Below are 21472 nucleotides of genomic sequence, written 5' to 3'. Positions count from 1 at the left end.
GCCTGTCTCTCTATTTCTCTGCACCTCTGATGAAACGAAGCATGCACAATTGACTGAGTAAAATATCTATCTATTGTTTCCACGACTCTGAAGATACGTTTTTCCTTGGGGAAACAATGTTGTCACGTTTATGCGGTTGTCAGAAACTAATCCCTTCTTGTGAATTCGAGAAAGTTTCTAGTGACCTCTGAGCTAGCTAGCACTCACAATTAAGTTTAATATATTCGATAGAGACCTAGTCATCATAAGTCCTACGTCAAATTTATAGGAAATATTATTCCTGGTTCACACCACATTCCCAGAGCTGATGAGCTCATAGACCGGTTGGGGGATGTCAAGTATTTCAGCACATTTGATTTGACGTCCAGGCACTGGGAGATTTCCCTGACTGAGGGAGCAAAGGAGAGACCAACATGCTCAACTCCAGAAACTAATGCCCTTTGAATTGAAGAATGCCCGGGCCACTTTCCAGAGTCTGGAAACAAGGGCTGTCTGGGCTGGAGACGTTTAGGGCAACATATCTATATAATATTGCTGTCTTTGGCTCCACATATCACTAACACTTGACCCACCTTAGAGAAGTGCTTCAGGCTCTACAAAAGACAGGGTCTGAAGGCCATCAAGTGATAGATCTGTAGTGTACCTTGGACACCAATTTGGCAAGGGACATGTGAATCCTCTCCAGCCCAAGATCCAGACAATCATGACTTGTAAACCGCTGAAAAAAAGAAAAAAAACTCAGGTCAGAGCTTTACCGGGTCTCATGGGTTACTTCAGAATGTTTTTCAGGGGGTATGCACCACTTTGGTCCATTTCAAAGATGCAACCCACCCAGAAGATCATATAGCTTGAGGAGAATCAGAATGTCTTTGAGACCCTATAGGAGGTGCTGTGCACAGCACTTTTACTCAAGGCCCCTGATTTCAGTTAGCAGTTAGTGGTCCAAACAGATGCTTCAGAACATGGCTCAGAATATGGGATTGGGTGGTGTTATCACAGCTAAATGATGAGTCGAGATCAAGCAGTTGCCTTTATCCGCTGGCAAGTAGTCCCAACAGAGCAGTGTTAGGGTGCCAAAGAGATGGAAGCTTTTGCTGTGGGTTGGTCATTGAAGGAGCTGAGACCATACCTGTTTGGGTCTCATTTCTGGTTTTAACCTGACCACAACTTAAACTGTTGAGGTGTTACAGACCTGAGAATGACATCCAAACCTACTAATAATCCACTTTGTCACTGGCTTGATAAAGGGTGAGTTAATGTATCAAATGTTAATTTAAGAGTGCTAGAAATTGAAAACTAGCATTGGGAGAGTAGTAGGAGTAAGTGAAGTGTTATATGGTGAGACAGTCCTTCAGAGTGAGAGTGAGAGCATGAGAAATAGAATGCAAATTATTTGAGGGTTTGAAAGAGTAAAAGTTATTTAGGTACAGTGAGAAAGATATGAAATTATAAGTGGATTCAGAAGAGCCTGTTGTAGTATTAAAGGGTTCAGGTACAGCAGAGTAGGCGAGAGCACATGGGACCAGAAGCTGGCATTCAGTTGTTTTGAAGCTGTGCAAGACGTTGGGACTAATATGTATGTGCCTGATATCTTTCAGTCTCTGATAATAATAAACAAAAGTTATGTTATGTTAATTGGGGTGCTTCTATAGCGCACGGCTACTCCGAGGAGTGTCCCGGCGCTGTCAGAGCCTCACAGGTCTAAAGGGGAAAACAAAACAGGCGGGCAAGCAGCATGAGGAGAGGACACGGTGAAAGGACTTATTGCTGAATCAGCCAGGTTTTCAAATCCTTCCTGAATGCCAAAAGATTGGAACAGGATCTGAGCGCGAGAGGAAGATCGTTCCACAGCAGGGGCGCAAGATGTTTAAAGGTACGTCCGCCGCGGCGAGCCCGATGTATCCTAGGGGTGACTGCCCTAGCTTGTGACGAAGAACGAAGGGATCTCGAAGGAAGGTAGAAAGTGATCCACTTCTGAAGATAGCGGGCGCCTATACCATGCAGGGCTTTAAAGGCGACGGTCAGGGCATTAAAAGCGATCCGCTTCTTTATGGGCAGCCAATGAAGAGTTCTGAGGAGCTCCGTGGCCCTGGCTCTTCTGGTAAGGCCAAAGATGGCCCGGGCTGCCGAGTTCTGTACTATCTGGAGGCGCGATATGAGGTATTCCGGCAGACCAAGGTACAGAACGTTAGCATAGTCCAGGCGAGAGCCAATCAGTGGGATTTGGTTCTCTCAAGGTGATAAACATATGTCCATGGTTATTGTTTATAGAGAAAAAATAATTTCAGCAGGTTTGGAAGTCATACACCACAGGAATTCCAAGGGTAGCCAATTCTTAAATGCCTTCCACAGAATTTATAGGGGGCCAAGACACCTCAATTTAGCATCCTAAGCCAATGTGCATATGTCAAAAAAGAGATTCAGTGAATGATCTAAGAAAACCAGACAACTTAGCTACTAGAATAAAGAGGTACAATAATGTTCCTCTCATGCTCAGTCCTTTTCACAATAAAGATATAACTTCTTATTTGGCTCACTTTGGTGACTTCTGAAATCCATGCAAATTAGACAACAGACAAAATAATCAAAACGCCAATTGATAATGAATTGATAACTGAGGTAAAGGATTAGGGGCCAGATGTGCAATGTATTTTTGCCATCACAAACGGTCTGATTTTCAAAATTGGCAACAGCAAAAATGCTTTCCCAAATGTACATTCAAGCAAACCGCGGTTCTCCAAAATCGCATTTTCACTGTAGAAATCTCTATTTGGAAGCAGAGTGTATTAGGTGTCTCTTCCAAGCAGCAATCTCTAGTGTTATGTTTCAAGGTTTTGTGACCAAAATGTGGTTGCAAAACCTTGATATTTTACCACCAACTCAAAGTTGGCTGTAATGCAGTCACAAATTGGAAGGAGTCCCAGCGGGACCCCTTTCTGTCTGTGAATGTTGGGAAAACACTGTTTAAGAGCATTCAGCGGCCCTATGGACCACTGCCTACTTTTAAAAAAATGAAAATAAATCCTTTTTTATTGTTGAAACGCATCCAATTTTCTTTTAAGGAGAACAGGTTGTTGATGGTGTTTGCGGGTGGCGTTCTTGAGGGCTGTGTAGTTGTTTGGTGATCGTTCGCGGAGCCAGTTCTTCTCCAATTTCCAGCAAGTGCTCTTGGAGGCCTGAGGTCTTCAGTGATCCAGGTGGCTTTCTTGCTGGTGTGGTAGTTGGAGGATGTCTTGAGTGGAGCGAGAGTGTTGGCGCAGTCGTCGATCCACTGTCGGAGGTTGAGAACGGCGGTGTTGGGTTCGGTGGGGTCGGCTGGTGAGCTCTGGGTGAGGGTGGTGGCTAGCTGCTCGTAGGTGACTTTGCCCCAGCAGTGACGAGGCATCTGTTCAGTGTGTGGTGGGCTTCCTGAAGGTGAAATGGATGCAGTGGTGGTCAGTCCAGTGGGGTTCGGTGGTGCGGCTGAAAGAGACATGGGGGCTTGCGGAGAAGGAGGGGTCAAGCGTGTGACCGGTGGCGTGGGTGGGTGTAGTCACAAGCTGTCTGAGTCCGAGGTTGGCGATCAGGGTGGTGGAGTTGACGTTGTTGTTCTCGAGGTGGAAGTTCAGGTCCCAGAGGAGGATGTAGTCTGTGGAGGAGAGGGTGTGGATGCTGATGAGGTAGGTGACGGAGTCGCTGAACTGTGGTCTGGGTCCAGGTTGTCTGTACATGAGGGTCCCTCTGAGGGTGGTGTTGGGGTCGGTGTGGATCTGGAAGTGCAGGTGTTCGCCGGTGCTTAGGGTGTCGTTGGTGTTGGTCGAGACTCTGAGAGTGTTCTTGTGGACGATGAGAATTACACCTCCTACTCCGTTGATGCGGTCTTTGCGGGAGATCTTGTAGCCTTTTGGGATGGCTATGGCGATTTCGGGTGCTGAGGCGGGGTTCAGCCAGGTCTCCGTCAGGAAGGCGACGTCTGGGGTGGTCGACTCGAGGAGGTTCTAGAGTTCGACTGCGTGTTTGCGGGCGGAGCGAGTGTTGAGGAGGATGCATCTCAGGTAGTTGAGTTCTTTGGTTGGTGGTTTTGTGGGTCGGATGCTGGTGAGGCTGCAGTTCCGGCAGGTGAAGGGCCCTTGGGTGCGCTTCGGGGTGGTCCTGTAGTACGTGTGTTCTCGTCCAGGGTTGAGTGCGTGGAGGGTGCTGGCGTCATAGTGCAGTCGGATGTTGTGGTGTCTGCGGGGTCCAGGGGTTCTGGTACTGGGCACTGTCCAAGTGTGGACGGGCGCAGACGGGCTTGCCTTTGGCACGCGTCCACTGCGCAGCCACATAGCGGCCGCCATGAGAAGGGGAGGTGGGAGGGAGGAGCAGCTGGGTGGGGGAGACGGGGGAATGGGAGCAGGGGGTGGGGCCGCAGGGGACTCAGCGGCGGGAAGCGGGACTGGTGAGGGGGCAGGGGATGAGCAGGCATGGGAGAAGGCAGGCGCAGGCCAGGGCACAAAAAAAAATTAAGGAGAGAAATCAGACAATATTAACAGGCACAAGACAAGAAAACTGTGACGGACAGAGTGCAATGGCCAGGAGTTTAAGAGGGAACAAGACAATACTGACAGTCAGAAGATACAAGGCAGTGAGGGACAGAGCGCAAAACCAACAAGGATGGAGAATTAGACAATAATAGCGGGCACAAGATCCAAAAGCAGAGATGAACAGAGCAGATCGGGACCTCCCAGGCGGGCCTCGAACTCGGCAGTAGCTAGGTGGAAGCACAGGCGCAGACCAGTGGGGCTAAGTGGCATGGGGAGCGACCTACCTGGGTGCAGGGTCAAGGATGCATGTATTTTCAACATGTTACTGTTTAATGCTATACAAACTGGGCTTTAAATATTGAATGCGGCATCATGTATGGTTTAAACACAATTCCAACACACATTGATCAAATACATGGCCTGTTCCTAAACTGATATTTTTGGGAATTGAGAGAATATGTAACAACATCTGTGGACGTAACCAACTCAAAGCCTTGCGACAGCTAGAGTCTAAAGACATTCTGGATTTAAAGACCAAATATCCCACAGGACTTAATAAAGATGATGAATTACAGAGTCATGTCAAATGAGCATTCTAATAATTGTCTGATACATTTTCTTTCGAGTATTGGTTGTGGGGAACCCGGTTTTCTACATTTTTCTCTATTGTGGCATGTTATTTGAATTGACGTAGACTAAAAGACAGAAGGCCATGCTTTTTGTTATGTTTAATTTGGATGGGTATAGGTCTAGAATTACATCAGGCTTTAAGGATAAGTGGAAAGTGGCCCTTTGTATATTTTATTTCTCAGTTTGGTAATGTCAACATGGTAGTTTTTCTACTGCATGTTCTCCCACTGGCGATCCTGATTAGAAGGGCAGGTTCAGAGGCGGCAAGGAGAAAGGAATACACTCTAGTCTCCTTTCTCACACGCAGCACTCGCCGGCGTTGCAAACCCTTACTGACAAAGGGGTTGGGATCAAGAGAATATGAATAACACTTTTCTCCTAATGCAAAGACGCATGTTGACCTTAATATAGGTATGGTGGTAGTACAGGGTTTCGTTTCCTGACTACCACAGTTTTACACCACCTTACTCACGGTCATGACAAAGCACACAGTGGATCCATTAGGGACTCACCATATGCACGAAACATGTTGACCCCACTTCATTTGCACATCACCTTCACGGACTGAGAGCAGCGGCAGCATATTTATCCCCTCTACATATTTGTTGTCTAGGATTTACTCGAGTCCTTAATATTTTGATTTATCTTTCGGACCCCTGAATAAAATTGCTCCAGAATTTCGCGATTTCGCTGCAAACCGTGAAATCGGCACTTTTGTAAAAATGCCACAATTTTTACAAAAGTGCCCAGGTAATTAAATGAATGCAGGTCATTAGGGCTTCATATAAATAGGCATTTTAGAATCTTTATTTTGTTAGAGTTTAAATAAAGTGACTTGGGTTGTGCAGGTAACCCAAATGGGACTTATCCAATATCCCACTGAAAGTAATGCACTGATATGCTGAAGTTTGTTTCCTTTGTACAGAACATACTCATATAAAGATGTGATTGCCCCTCGAGATGTTCATGTGTACGGTTTATTGAATTTTCAATGGTTTTCTTATTTGTAATTCAAAGTCGTGGCCCATTATTCTTGATACAGAGACCTCTGTGGTAGAAGGCTGGTGAAGGATGCACATTTCACCCTTGCCAAACACTACTTACTTCCACAAATCAGGTACCAACATAATATTATTTTTTACAGCACAGATTGTTTCTAATGGGCTAAGTAATTATACTCGCTCCAGAGAAAGGAACACCAATAGAAATCAATGGCTGCACCTTCAAGGAAGGTTGAAGATGACCTGATAGGAAATTAAATGGAGGTGGAAGTGGAATAGGTTTTGGAATGACAGGTGTTCAAACATGCAGAATATATGTTTTATGAGTTTGTTCTAAAGGCACAATGCAATTAGAGATGAATGCAGGGGCTATAAAGTGTGTCTCTTCATGGCATTGTAGGAGCAGAATATCAGTTTGGAGAAATGTTTCTTGGTAAGCCATACAAGACTATGTATGGTATGCAACTAAAGCACCGCTCCCATTGTGCTCACAGCTCATGTACAGTGTCATTTAAAATTATCTTCGGAGATTTGGTGGTTTTGTGCCGATGTGTATATGTAGGTGTCAGAAAATAAAATTCAACTCAAAGTCCAGGGGTGGGGAAGGAAAACAGTGTCCTATCATAGTCTTTTATTTTGGCTCCAGGACTTCAGATTGCCTCCACACCTTTGTAGTAATGCAACCCTCTTAGGGCATTATATACACTTAGAGCATATGAAAGTCTTACTTTTTGGTACTGGCTGGGGATTTGAAGACTTTTATGAGGGCAGAGCCTGGGTCTAATGGGCAGGAATGTTTATGGAAATGGTGAGATTTAGGGGTATCGGATAATTTAGGGAGATGTGGAATAGTTGAAGGAGGTGGAGGAATTGGGTCACCAGAAGACATTGGATGGACTTTGGGACAGTGTGAGTGCTTTGAGTGGGGTCAGGTGGCGGAATGAGGTCATAGGTTGGAATGGAGGTACAAGGAGAAATGGGGGCAGGTGTGCTGGAAGCACTTGGGTCAGAAGAGGTATTAGACCTCCTTGTGTGGCAGACAGGGCAGAAAGCATATCTTCTAGGATATTAACCAGTTTAGACAGTTGCTGAGTTAGATTTGCTGTAATACACCTGGAAATTGAGGCTCATCATCCTGTGATTCTGGGCATGTCACTTAATCTCCCTTTGTCTATAAACAATGCATGTGTTTGTGTTGTAATTGTGTAGTGTGACTGGTGCACATGTGAAGCGCTTTAGTACCTTCAGGTCAAGTTGGAGCTATAATTTAAAAAAGTACAGAAGAATGCACTAGGAGGTTAAAACTAAAAACTAAGTCTTACCGTAAGGAAAGACAAATATATACCCACTTACTTGCTGATTTGTACAGAGTGAAACCAGAAAATCTGGATAAAATCGTGGCTTCCATGCTGAAATTGTGTGATCTTAGGCAAATATTTAATTTCACTAAGGTACGTTCTAGAATTCCATTTCCTATGGGATGCTAACAGGCCTTCTTTTATCGGCTTCTCAGAACCTATACTAAAGCAAATGGAGGATTGCATTTCCAAGGGATAACTGCCTTCACCTGTGGGCTGCTTCCTCTGTTCCCTATCCCAGGTTGCTTATTTCAAAGCGGAATACTCTGCCAAACAGTTTTCATTGATTTAAGGATGAAAATGAATGATTATGAGTAAAATAAAGTGCCGCGAAAATGCAGCTAAATTGCCATATTTGTGCCACAAAATTTCCATATTGGTGCCGCTATATTTGCTAATCCATGCTGCTATATCCTGTGGGGTCTGATTGGGGCTATGGTTAGATAATTTTATCTTCACACACATTCGCTTTCACAAGGTAAATACACCAACATGGACAACTGCGGCACCTCCTTAAAAGGATCTCCGATAAAGAGCCCTCTTGCGGGGCGCGTGGGGGACGGTTGCGCCACCCCCACGAGGAGCAAAGTCCGATGATGAAGCACTACACCCGCAAGGGTGAGTGAGGGCACTGATTCACTTTGATCCTACCGATATATTATTTCCCTGGACACACTATATCTTAACCAGAATAGGTTGCACAGAACATTCTTTCCTTAGGAACCGCCACCATCCATTGTTTTGACATTCTCACAGCCCCTACCTGGAAGGGTGGAACATGTAGCTATTGTCGATTAGATCAACTGTATCCTTTCTCTCTCCTGAGTGATTTCAACTTTGACAATGGGAATTTATACTTTCATGTCTGCTTTGCCTGGTAGGGAGCAAAACACTGTCAAAGACCATTATACTATATATTGCAAATGCTTTTACAATTCAGATACTGTAATTTTGCACCTACATTTCTATTTATATTTCCAGGGACATACATATGTACATATATTCATACATATTTTTAGAAAGAAATTGGAGTAGTAGGGGAGGGGGTAATTATTAATAATCGTAGTCAGCGTGAACTACTCAAGTCATTAAATATACCTTTGCACAGGACTTAGATGCAATGTGTAAAGTCTTTAAGGAGTACCAAACCAATAACCATAAACCAATTTTAAAATCCTTAAAGAAAATGAGATGCATTTAAAGAGAAAAAGAATTGAAACATTGAAATTTCATTTTATAAGAGTAGGCAGAGGTCAGCGAGGTCACTGCCTGCCCTTATAAAGTATTTTTTCAACATTCACACAGGGTAAGGGGTCCCAAGGGGACCTATTCCCATTTGCAAATGCATTTCCATCCCTCTTAAAAATGATGGTGAAATATTACTGTTTTGCGACCGGAATCCAGTCATAAAACAGTAATACATACCTTACAGATTCGGTATTTCGAAGGGGCTCCCAAAGGATGCCCCTTCCAAATACCAAATTGCAAGTGCAAATGATTTGGTAATAAGTTTCCAAGTCACATTTTGCATATTGTCCATCATAAAAAACATTTTTCCAGCTGTGAGTAGCCGGATTTTGCAAATCAGGTCGCTTGTGACCAGAAAAATGCTTTGTGCACCTGGTCCTTAGTCTCTGAAATCGAAGTCCAAAATCCTCAGTAGGAAAAGGCAGCTGGCTACGGCAGAGGGTGGCTGCTCAATGTCTGATAGCCATCAGACAAGGTCTCAGTGAAACTCATGTCACAAAGCAACAACGACGGACCTCCTATGCCGCACCTCGTGCCAGTTCCTATTATGTATGGTTGCTGTGCAAACTACCCCTGCGCTAGTCGTTGAGTGACGTCACTGTGCTCCAGAGCAACAGGTAATAGGACAATTGGGGGTGTGCAGATCAAGAAGTCCAGTAGGCCAAAACATAGGTAGAAAAATAACTTCTTTATTTCAAATATTCCTTACAAATTCATTGAATTAAGACAATACAGCCAACGCATTTCAATCCCAAGACGGGAACTTCATCAGGGCAAACAATATGTTACGTGTAGTTCACACTTAAAAAAGGATGACAAAGAAGAGAATTGTAGAAGTACGGAAATCGGTCTCTTCACATAGAGCAGTGTACTCCAATGTAAACCTGTATGTGATAGGCAAATATTTCCAGTGGTTATCTGGAAAGAAGCGATTCGACCGTGATAAGAAGATCACACAGGAAGAAGTCAGCGACCAGGTATACAAATGAACAAATCACCCAGGACACTCCTGGGAAGGGCGGTGACTGTAGTCAATACAACGAAAATCCCATATCTTAAAAGACTTAATCGTGCACTTGGCACTTGGTAAGAGGTATATCAATGCCTCTATAGTAATCTTTGCAGAAGCAAGAGCTGTCCCAATTCTAAGTCCTCAGAGGGTACTGTGTATTGCACAGTGACCCATATGTCAACTGAGTGGAAACGAGTAACTCCTCCACGTCGTCAGTCAATCCGTCCTTACTCCTCGCAGGTATCAGTGAAACTTGTTGAATTTTGGCAGGAAGGCTCTGAGCGGGAGAAATTAGATTTTCATGTCAAATGAATGTTTCTCACCAGCTGGATACTTATTCAGTTTGACGGATCATGGATTCCTGGAGGTGGGAGGCCTTTTTAGCAAGGACCATCTAAATTGGATTTGCTGCTGTGGAAAATCTCCAAGTGGGGGATACCTAAATATTCAACTTAGTGTCAGGTCAGCTTGGCAGTTTGGTTCCGATCCATCAAAGGTCTATGGAGCTATAAAGTTTCTAAGTCCCATGATTCTCCGGATGTTAGAAGTACATTTTGACACAGCCCAGGCATCAATGACTTCAGGGGCAACACTTGGGATGAGGACTCCAGCAGAAGCCCACAGCAGGGTGTTCAAACTGGTCAGCAGGGCAGTTCTAGGATATGTCTCTTTAGCTTGTTGTGTTCCTGTAGTTTGAACAAGAGGTCAGCCTTAAGACCAGTGGAGGCAACTTCTTTGTCCAGAGGTGGGGTCAGGGGACTGAGCAAACCCTCCTCTGCTGTCACTTCAAAACATTTCTGGGCAGAACTCCCTGCCCAATGTCATTGGAGCCTGGCTAACTGGGGGTACAAAGAAGGGGACTGTGAAGGTGTACCCCGATATCTGCTTGTGACAGGAGAGACCCCTTTGAAGTTAACTAAGCTCTTGGGTACTGCCCAAATGGGCATCCTGAGAGATAAAACAGAAACACCTCCCCACACCCAAGTCTTTATCTCTGCTCTGGCAGCACTTTTTTTTACACCACATTCAGGGTGAAGCACTCAGAGGCTACAACTGGAAGGTAGTGCAAATTAGCCACCAGTGGCCTTTGGCATGGAAAAGGTAACTTTGTAATAGTACATTTTACTTAATATATATTAAAAAACAATCTCACCAGTGTATCAGGCTGGTAATAGATTGTGTAGAGTCTATGAAATTTCAAGTTGTTTTATGGCCAGAGATAGTATTATTAAATATCCAGAGTTTGCCTATGGAACAGCCAGCCTTGCTACATGTAACAAAATATTTCTACATGTCCTTCTTTTGAATACATGCAGCCTGCCTTATATGCAGTAGGGCCTACTTAGAAGTGACTTAATTTTATATGAAAGGAGAGTTTAGACCTGTCAAATAGGTGTATTTAGACAGGTCAAGTTGCAGTTTAAAAGCTGATTTGGTCAGGTGACAATGGTAGGCCTGATTCTGAGTTTTACACTGTACTACAGTGGATGGCCCATTGAGTTCTGCAGTCCACTACTGATATTTAACTTACAGGCTGGCAGTACATTTTTGTGCCATATATTAGACACCTATAGGTAAGTTAGGTACGGCAAATAGGAGTATACCAATGTCATCATGTTGAAAGGAGGAGCACAGGCACTTCAACTCTGGTTAGCTGGGGTAAAGTTCACAGAGTTCTACAGCCAGCAAAAACAGGTAAGGCAACAATCTGGAGGTATACCATGCAAAAAGGCTGTCATTTTCTACAAATATTATATGGTGGATTATTGGGCTAATATCAAGCACTGCATAATTTTCCTAGACAAATTCACAATTACTACAAAGTAGCATGGCATGAACATGCTTTTATAAGTGAGCATATTTTAACTAAAACGGCTTACATTTTTAAAGTATCTTTTGTTACCAAATTTTGGTTTAAACCATTTACCCTCTGTAGAAATTACTTGTGTTACTTATGTTATGGGTCGCTCTCCTCCTTACAAATCCATTACCTACCAAATTCTGCAGCTACCCACATTCCCGATAATGCTGTAGAAAATTTGATTTGTCTATGTCGCATTTGGGTGCCTTTCCTGGCAGGGGCAGAAGGCCCTGCCCCACAACAGATTGTGCCGTTTTCATCGGAATAATTGTGGCAATCCTGTAAATGCAGAGCATTTGTACCTGAGACTGGCTCCAATATGATAACTTATTTTAGGGTGGCCTTCAAACTGTCTTTCTTCTCACTGTTGATTTTTCCTGTTCTACAAGACGACAAGCACACTGCCAGTGAAGGTTAGAAAAGGTAAAGGTTGGAAAACATAACTAAGACAGCAGAGACGTGAAGGTTAGAAAACATAACTAAGACAGCAGAGACGTTTCCCTGAAACGAGCCTCATACCGGCTGGGTTTGGAACTACCAGCAGTCATTGGTTTAAAATTCAAATACTAACAAATGATTTCACATAAATCAAATCAGCGAAATCTCTGCTAAAAGATAATTTGAGTATCAGAAAACTGAAACCATGTTTTTAGTCTGAAACCCCTATCAAGGCACCAACCACTTTACGGTGAGTTTACACTGCTTTCATGTGCACTACACAAAGTAATTACCACCACCAGCAATGGGCCCAACACAATACAACACTCGTGCCAATGAACCTCTGCCATTCGGGCCCTTCACATTTATACATACACTGAACCAAAACACCAAACACATCAAAACGCACCCAGTCATCAGCCAACAGACATACAAACACACCTTCAGCAAACCCCTTCACACATACTACTAGCCACGCGCTACACAACAACCACACAATGATAGTGGTTGATGCTGTCATCTGTGTGTTACTTCTCATTTGACGAGCTGCCTTCTACCTGCGCAAGATGCCTATGAAAAGAAGCCTAGGTAGAGCTCTACTCACGTCTCTCTCTGCCGGAGTCCGGCCTAATACATGAGTGTGTCAGATCAACTTTAAATAATGCCCCCCCTTGGTAGCCAACATAGGCTCAGGGAAACTTTTGTTTAGTGTACCTTAGCACAATTACTGTACTAAATCCATCTACTTCCAGTCTTTGGAAGTAAGTTGGAGGTAACTGAGGATGCACTGGTGGTGGTTTCTTCAGATAGTGTAAATAGATCTACATTTGCAAAATGGGGTAAACCTGCCCGAGCAGACTCTTTTGAGATCCCTAAAGATCTCTTCCCGAAAGAATAAAGGCATTAGGATTAGGTGTGAAGAGTCATCCATCAAACGTTATTGTAAGTCCTATCCCTGTGCAGTGCACTGATTGTAATACACTAATAGTATAGCAGGCAGAATATCTGTCATAGTCTGATAAAGGAAGAATGTGGCAAACAAGTCGCAAGTATGACCTATGTGACTAATGGCGGGTACAATAATCTATGTGTTCCTGTTAACTTCACCATCTGCCTTCACCCTACATGAGATCCCTATGAAAACAATCGTGGATAAGCTTTAAGTACCTCTTTATGTGTCTTCCTAATAATGACTAATACCATACATGAGCCAGGTGATCCTTTTCCAACCAGCCAGCTTAGGTTCAGGAATGGAGACCGTTTATCGCCTTTAGGGTACTCACTACACTAAACTCATCCCCTTCCAGTTTGGGGATGCAAAGTGGGGGTGTCTAAGGATGCACTTATGGCCCATTCCTTGGGCAGTATTATCAACTCAACATTTGAACACAAAGGTAAATATTCTTAGGCACACTCTATAACGTTCCCTAAAGAGCACCACAAGGAAGACTAAAGGTCTGAGGGTAGGGGAGACAGGGCACATATCCCATATACAGTTATGTTCAGTGTATTGACTGTAATGCACTCGTTATATAATGGACAGAACAGTCACCATGTTTCGACGGATGATGAAGGTGACAAGCAGCCAAAAGCAAGGCCAATGTGTGCCTGTTTACAGGTGCCAGTAAAGACACTATGACCCAGATTGAATTTTGCAAGAAAAAGTCTTAGATCGTAGTTCATCTTTCCCAATCAGATGGAACAATTTAAAACACAATGCATCTACTTAAAAATGGGCCATACAATGGGATCGCTGTACCCCATATCCAAACATACTACTGGGTGGCGCAACTGTTGGGTCTTCCGCATTCTGGATGTACAGGCTGGAGATGTAGCTGAGGGGAGATCTAATGTTTCTTTTTTTAATCTGAACATAAACATTGTAGTTGGCCTCTAGCACACAGCCACGCGAGCCCTGGGCTGCAAGGGAAAGATCACACAAGCCTCTCCCTCTGGGACGCGGCAGAGTTAGGTACACTGGGAAAGTTACGAGTCAAATGGCACCTAATTGGTCTCTTTCGGGTGGGAGACTTATGGACCAGGGAGATGTTATCCTCTTAGAAGGTCTGTAGCGAGACTATCAGTTGGCCCCTGCTGAATCATATCTCTACACTCAAGTATGCCATGCACTGAGAGCGGTACTGCTGAGAGGAGCCAAGCGCCCGGAGACTTCGCTCCTGGAGGACAGACTGCTAGACGAATACATGCCATGTCAAGCCTTGTCACTGATGTATTTAAAGCTACTCAATCATGCTCCTGATGCCTTGGAGGGCCTGTAGGATGATGAGTGGGCGGAGGCCCCGGCATCCCACAGAGAGGTGGCTATATGGGCAGTTTTCCCCCCTCGTTCCATTGAAGATTCCCCACGACTCCTATTGCTCTCACATGGGTAGAGAACCGAAGGAGAGCTGCTGATATGGTTGTAGACATATTTTTTGGGACTGCCAAGTACTATAGAGCTTCTGGGTGGTGGTGGTCGAATGTATGGGCGAGGAGTGTGGTGATTCACTCACTGCATCAGCAAAGGGGTGTCTCCTGATAATCTGGGAGGAAAGAGATTTGCTTCTTTTGATGCATGCATGGATAACCCTGAGGTTAGCTGTAGCTAGTCGGAATGTTGGTTTGTGCTGGCGAAGAAGACAGTATGCGAAGGCTGGGGATGCCTCTAAAAGTGGGAAAAAGTCTGTGGACTTTTGAAATAGCTATTGAGGTAATAAATGTGACGACCTCACCCCGTCCATTTTGATAAACTGCCTTCTACTGCAGTCACGTCGAGCATTCCTGTTGGTTGTGTTGGGGAGGGGGGGATGGAAAGAATTGATGTTGCAATGACGACGATGTCAAAGAATTCATAGTGAACAGTCTTGTTTTGTATTTTATTAAAATGCCAATAAATATATCTATTTAAAAACAATGGGCCATGGAAGGTATGTATCTATGAACAACCATTTGGGGCAGATACTAACGCTTAATCTGTGTGCTCCACTTAAGTCAGTTTGTATGGTGTAAAGTGAAGCAAGTTGGAAAAAATGCCAGGCTTAGATAGGCACTGTCAGCATTAATATCTACTCTCATGCTTCTTTCGATCGCAAGAGTAAACTCATGCATCATTGATATTGGCAACTCTTTTGCTTTGATGCAGGAATGCAGTCATCAAAGTGCCAATCCTGCAGCCTGTCAGTGTCCTTTATAATAGTAGAGGCTACTGCTTTTACAGCAATAGGATTTTCTATACCAGGAAACTGAAAGTCAAGAAAGAACATCAGATTTCCCGTGGTGGTCTGACGATAGACAACATATGCACTGTCAACTGGTGGGTAGCCAACTTCTTATACCATGGGTGAGTTTTACTAGTTGTAATTTATGGTTGAAGGAACTGGTCGTTTTCATTTACTACACCTATGGGCTTGTATAGCTCTGCCAAAAGGGTCCCAAACTTTAACCAGGAAAAGAGATTTCAACATGAGGTGTGCATATATACTTCCCACCTATCTGAGAATTTGACAGCAACCAGTTTATTGTAATGCAACACTGCCAGGCCTAGACTGGCAAGGCAAACCAGCCCTGGCAATTATGTTGGGCTGGCCTGGGTGGCGGGGGAGGGGTGATGCTGGTGGGATACACTGCTGCTGCTTTTGTTACAGGGGGCTGATATTGCAGCTACTATTGTTGAGTTCTTCCCTGTATATACCCTTAGACTATTAACATAACCATTAGAGCTCTTGCACAACATGTACATATTGTTGCCATAACTAACTCATTTGTTTGGTATGTACTGCCTGAACAGTTGTCACCCTTTCAACAGGATTAATAACTTCCCGACTGCTCTATTATTTGCAGAACTATATATATCTATGAAAACTTAGCAGACAAATGTTACATGACAGGACACATTTTGAACAACCTGTCATGGCCTGGCTGGTCCCAGGGCAATGCAGAATAATTATCATTGAAATGCAGCATACGCTGCAAAATCTAGAACCTTCCTCTGCTCATGACAGATGCAAACCTCGGTATTGCCCAAACGATAAAAGAAGGCCAGCAAGAATGAACAGCGGTTTGTGCAGTGTTCCCACGTTGACTACCTAGCCCCCAAAAAATTCCAACTTTGTAAATTAAGTGGGAGTCCACAAGTGTGACCCAGAACGAGGATCAAGAGTGCCTCCTATCTTCCCCCAAGCATATTTCTTTGGGGCAAAAGTTCCTCAAGGAAGTCTTCATCCAGAAAAAGATGGAAGTAGTGAATAGGCAACGAAATTGCAGTATTAACTTTAAAGACACTATTTGCAGTGAATAGGGGAATTTTGGGCTGAACTAAATTGGGAAACTGCCAAATGAGCCTGTGTTTGGCGCAGTGCCTGTCTATACTCTGGATGGGCTACACTGCCACTGTCTCTCTTCTGCTCAGTTTCTTCTTACTGAGGGACATACGGACAGTCAAAAATGTGTTCCTCAGATTCGTTTTACGAAAAGTCATAATTGGATGTATCTCTTACTAAAAACACCACTTCCAGATTGTGCTCCCTAGTTTCTCCCTCAGGTTCTCCCTCAGGTGCTTTTTCACTAACCGCCCCTGATTCAGAGCTCTCCTTCATTATTTGGTTGTGGGCCAGGGTAGCAGCAAGTCACCACCTCAGTTTTCTATCCAAACCTTCCTGGCTTACGTAGATTGCAGAGGTGCTCATAGAAATAAATGAGTTGTGTGCTATGAACTGAAAAAATACAATACAGCGCTGTGTGAGAGAGTGTAGTAAAGTGTGATGTAAAAAAAATGAAAAAAGAAAAAGCTCTTTATCTACCTCCATCCTGTGATGTGTTGAACTTCACCAAGAAGTTAGAAGAGAAAAATAATCAATACCAATACTTGAAATTGAAACAAACACAATAAGACAAAAGCACACATTGCCATAGTCATCTCTGATGCCAGTACAAAGTTCTTTGTGTGACAATGTGCTCTTTGTGAAAGAGCAGTGTGTGGGTGGTTCACCAAGAAGTTTGCCATGTGCAGCATGCACCTCTCCTTCTGCCCACTACAGCATACAGCACTGTGTGAGGTCACTTCAGCCACTGATCAGTTATTGTGCCACTCTCATTTGACTTCCACCCACCATAACATACATCAGGGCCTGTTACAGCCATTGATCATTGATTCAGTCATTCACATGTTGCTTCTTCCGAAACAACCAAGGCAAATGTTTCATCCCGTTTCAGCCATTTATCAGTTATTGTGCCATTCATATTTTACCTCTAAACAGCAAAACATATATTGTGGGGCAGTGTGTGAGCTTCACTTCACCCCCTGTGGGATGCCCCTGCTACCCATCCCTTGGTATCTACAAAGAATGTCTGAACAGTGTCTAATCTTGCTGCACTCTCTCCTGCGGTTTTTGCTGTAGAGGGAGCATTTTTAGGGATTGGAAGCATAGTTCTGGTCTGGACCCGGTGCATTCAATGAGACTGAGATCATTATCACAGCTGTGTAATATGCCGTCAATTAGTGCAACTGATTGTGAGTCATTTCACAGGAACTGCACAGTGTGCTGTTGGTGCCACCATAGTGTTTTGTGTCTGCACTAAGGTATGACAGCCGTAAAATATCTCACTTCCAAGGAGCAGCTTGTAAAACGAATACAACCAATCTCAACTCGCAGCAGTTTTATGGCATATTACTTTGGGTTTACTGCGCTTCTGCAATAACAAGTAAATGCATTGCTAATGAAAATAAATTTCAACTAAATAAACATCTCCAGTTTGTTTTGTGTTGCACTCTATCTAGCATTTCCCCACAGTTTTTCATTAGCTTCTAGTCATTTGAAAATATATTATTTCTGCTTTTGTAGTGTCTGGGAAGCATCCTTTTAAACTGCTGCTCTGCAAAGGTCACTAGTGGGACGAGAGAAGAGAAAGCGGGAGGAATGGCCCCGACGGAGGTTTACAAAGAATACCGCAGTGTGGGCCCGATGTAGGTAAATCTACATTTACCACTTCATAAATACCGAATCATACCGAATCGGTATTTATGAAGTGGTAAATTAAAGGGGGGGAGATGTAGGTATTTCAGATTCGGTAAATACCGAATCTGTAAGATTCGGGGCCCGATGTAGGTAAATCTACATTTACCACTTCATAAATACCGAATCATACCGAATCAGTATTTATGAAGTGGTAAATTAGAGGGGGGGAGATGTAGGTATTTCAGATTCGGTAATTACCGATTCTGTAAATACCGATTTGGTATCCCCCATTGCTGCCTATGGGCCTTGAAGCCCATAGGAATCAATGGGCATTACCGAATCGGTAATTACCGATTCGGTAATTACTGATTTGTGCAAGGGTGCAGGGGGTGTCACTTTGACACCCTCTAGCACCCCCAAAACAGGCATGTGAGCCATGTGGCACACAGACATGCCCTAAGGGCATGTCTGTCTGTCACATGGCATAGGTGTGCATGCACACATGTGCATGCACACCTCGATTCGGTATTTTAACACCCAATTGGATTGGGTGTTAAAATACCGAATCTGAAGGGCCTGTGGGACAGAAAGTAGTCCCACCTACATCCCAAATTTAAAAATTGGTAAAATTACTGATTCGGTATTTTTGCGATTCGGTAAAATACCGAATTGGACAAAAAAAGGTCCCCTACATCTCAGTAGGCCAAATACCGGTCGGAAACGGCCGAAATCGGCCGTTTCCGACCGGTATTTGATACTATATCGGGCCCTGTGTATGGACTGTTTAGGAGAGGAGGGGGAGGATGAGTATGGGCAGGGGACATCTGGAATTAACAATAAACGTAAATGTGCATACAAGAACCCATTCAAAAGCAGGGTCTGACTAGCCATATAGGGAAATCTGGTAATCACTGAAGGGCTGGTCTTATGGGTCAGTGTGAAGACCCATTTCTTGGCTTTTTGTTGGCCTCTTTTTGGCCAGTTTTTAGTGTTGATTTCACTAATACTACCACAAATATTGCTTCAATAACCGTAAATGCATGCTCCTCCCATAATTTACAAAACCTGTATACAGCATGTGTTTACCTCTTAAAAGATCGAAACTGCGGGTTTGTAAATGTGGGCCACTTTTTCGGCGATCTGATTAGCTGATGACCACCACTTTTATTTTGGTTCCTGGGCCTATATTTCTGTCCCAGTCCGTCCCTGTACAAAAGTAGTCTTGATGACACACAAAACAGAAATAAAATAAGTATTCTTTCTTTAAATGGCAAGAAAGTAATCTGTGCCACCATAGCCTAAATCAGGATTGTTACCAGACAAAAACGTCCAAAAACCGGTGTAGAATTTTATATTACTTTTTCCTAAAAGGGGAACTCATGCGCCATTAAAAAGGTTATTTTTTTAAGCGTGGGGGCCAGATGTAAGTTCAGAATGGTTTGTGATGACCAAATAGCAAATTTTTGCGATTCGCTTTTTGGTAATCGTAAGCATCCATGTACAAATTACCTACCTCATTAAAATTCATGAGGTAGGTCTCAGTTCGTGATAAATCACTGGGCTCAGCAGACCACCAAGTCTGTGATTACTTTTCAGTAAGCACTTATTGTTTTTGAATTGGAGCCTGTTTTCTGCCAAGGAAAAAAAAAGTTTTCTTTTCATTTTTTAAGACTTAGGCAGTGGTATGTGGGACCACTGCCTGCTCTTAAAAATTGTTTTTGCAAACATTCCAAAGGGGAAGGGGTCCCTTGGGGACTCCACCCATTTGCAAATGGGTTACCAACTACTTGAAGTAGGTGGTGAAATGTGAATGTGCTGCAACTGCATTTCGGTCACAAAACATTCCCACATACCACTGCGATGCGATTCGGTATTAGGAAGGGATGCCTTTAACACGCCCCTTCCCAATACCGATTCACGAACCCAATTTGAGCTTTATTAATAGGTTACCGAATCACAAATTGGGCCCTTGTACATTATATTTTTTCTTTTTTTGCGGTCACAAACGGGCTGATTCTGTGCATTGGTCCATTTGTGACCTCAAAAAATATTTGTACATCTGCCCCTTTATTATGTTACGTGTTCAAGACTCTTTTCAGACATGTGAAAAATGACCCTTTGCTTGAAAGCACACGATCAAATTATGCTGAGGGAAGAGTTCACATATAAATAAGGTACTTTTATGCCGAAGCAGAAGCAGTAGTAAATGACATATAGTGGTGAATGTACATTTTAACTGCTTGCAAAGCTTTTCAAAACCCACCAAATTATAATATTATAAAAAAGATAAAAAACAAACATGCACCGGGGAAAGCTTCCAGAGATATATCCAAGTGTGATGAAAAACATTTTAGCATGATAATGGAGATTGAATCCTGATTGATTTATCTGTTATGTAAAAATTAGCTCCAACATTTGCATAGATGTTTGTTTAGCTACATGCATCTGGGATATTTAGACCATGTGTGTCATGTTGATGAATTATACTCCGCACAATTTGCTTACAAAAGTCATTGTCTGTAGTTATGCTCATGGGGGCTTCCAAGTTACTCACTCTGATAATGGAACAGGACCCTATTAACCTTTTCTTCTCAACTCTGATCTTACAGCTATTGCTTTTTAAATAGTTATGCTGCAGTAGTTTGAATAATTTGCACAATTAACCTCTGTGCAAGTTATACTAACTTTCACATTTCAGTTATGTGAAATGCCTTCTTAATTCAGAGAGGTCAGATGTTAAACTAGAGGTAACCCTGAACTAACCTTTATGGTTTGCCGAGCTATGAGAATGTCTGACATAATATCGACAGACAGAATATCGAACTACAAAAATATCGGAACAAAAACATCGACATCAAAAATATCGGAATCCTATCTTCATAAAGGTAAGTACAAAAATATCGAAAAAAAAATCGTAGTACAAAAATATCGGAATTAAAAATATCGTTTTTTTAAATGTATTAATAATAATGTAAAAATAATTTTAAAATACATAAATTTTTTCCAATATTAAATAAAAATATTAAAACTAATACATATACATTTAAAATAAATAAAACACTTAGGGCTAGATGTAGGTAGAATAGATTTACCGATTTTTTAATTACCGAATTTTACCGATTCGGTAATTAAAAATCGGTAAATCTAAGGGGTGTTTATGTAGGTATTCCAGATGTGCTGGAATACTGAATCGGAAGAATTCGGTATTTACCGATTCGGTAAATACCGAATCGGTAATGCCCATTCATTCCTATGGGCTTTGAAGCCCATAGGAATGAATGGGCATTACAGATTCGGTATTTACCGAATCGGTAAATACCGAATTTCACAAGGGTGCAGGGGGTGTCACTTTGACACCCTCTGGCACCCCAAAAATAGGCATGTGCGCCATGTGGCACACAGACATGCCCTAAGGGCATGTCTGTCTGTCACATGGCTAGGTGTGCATGCACACATGTGCATGCACAC

Source organism: Lissotriton vulgaris, chromosome 5 (genome assembly GCF_964263255.1).
Source record: "Lissotriton vulgaris chromosome 5, aLisVul1.2, whole genome shotgun sequence".
Lineage (NCBI taxonomy): Eukaryota > Metazoa > Chordata > Amphibia > Caudata > Salamandridae > Lissotriton > Lissotriton vulgaris.
The sequence above is the reverse complement of the archived record's forward strand: the minus strand, read 5'-3'. Positions refer to the sequence as shown.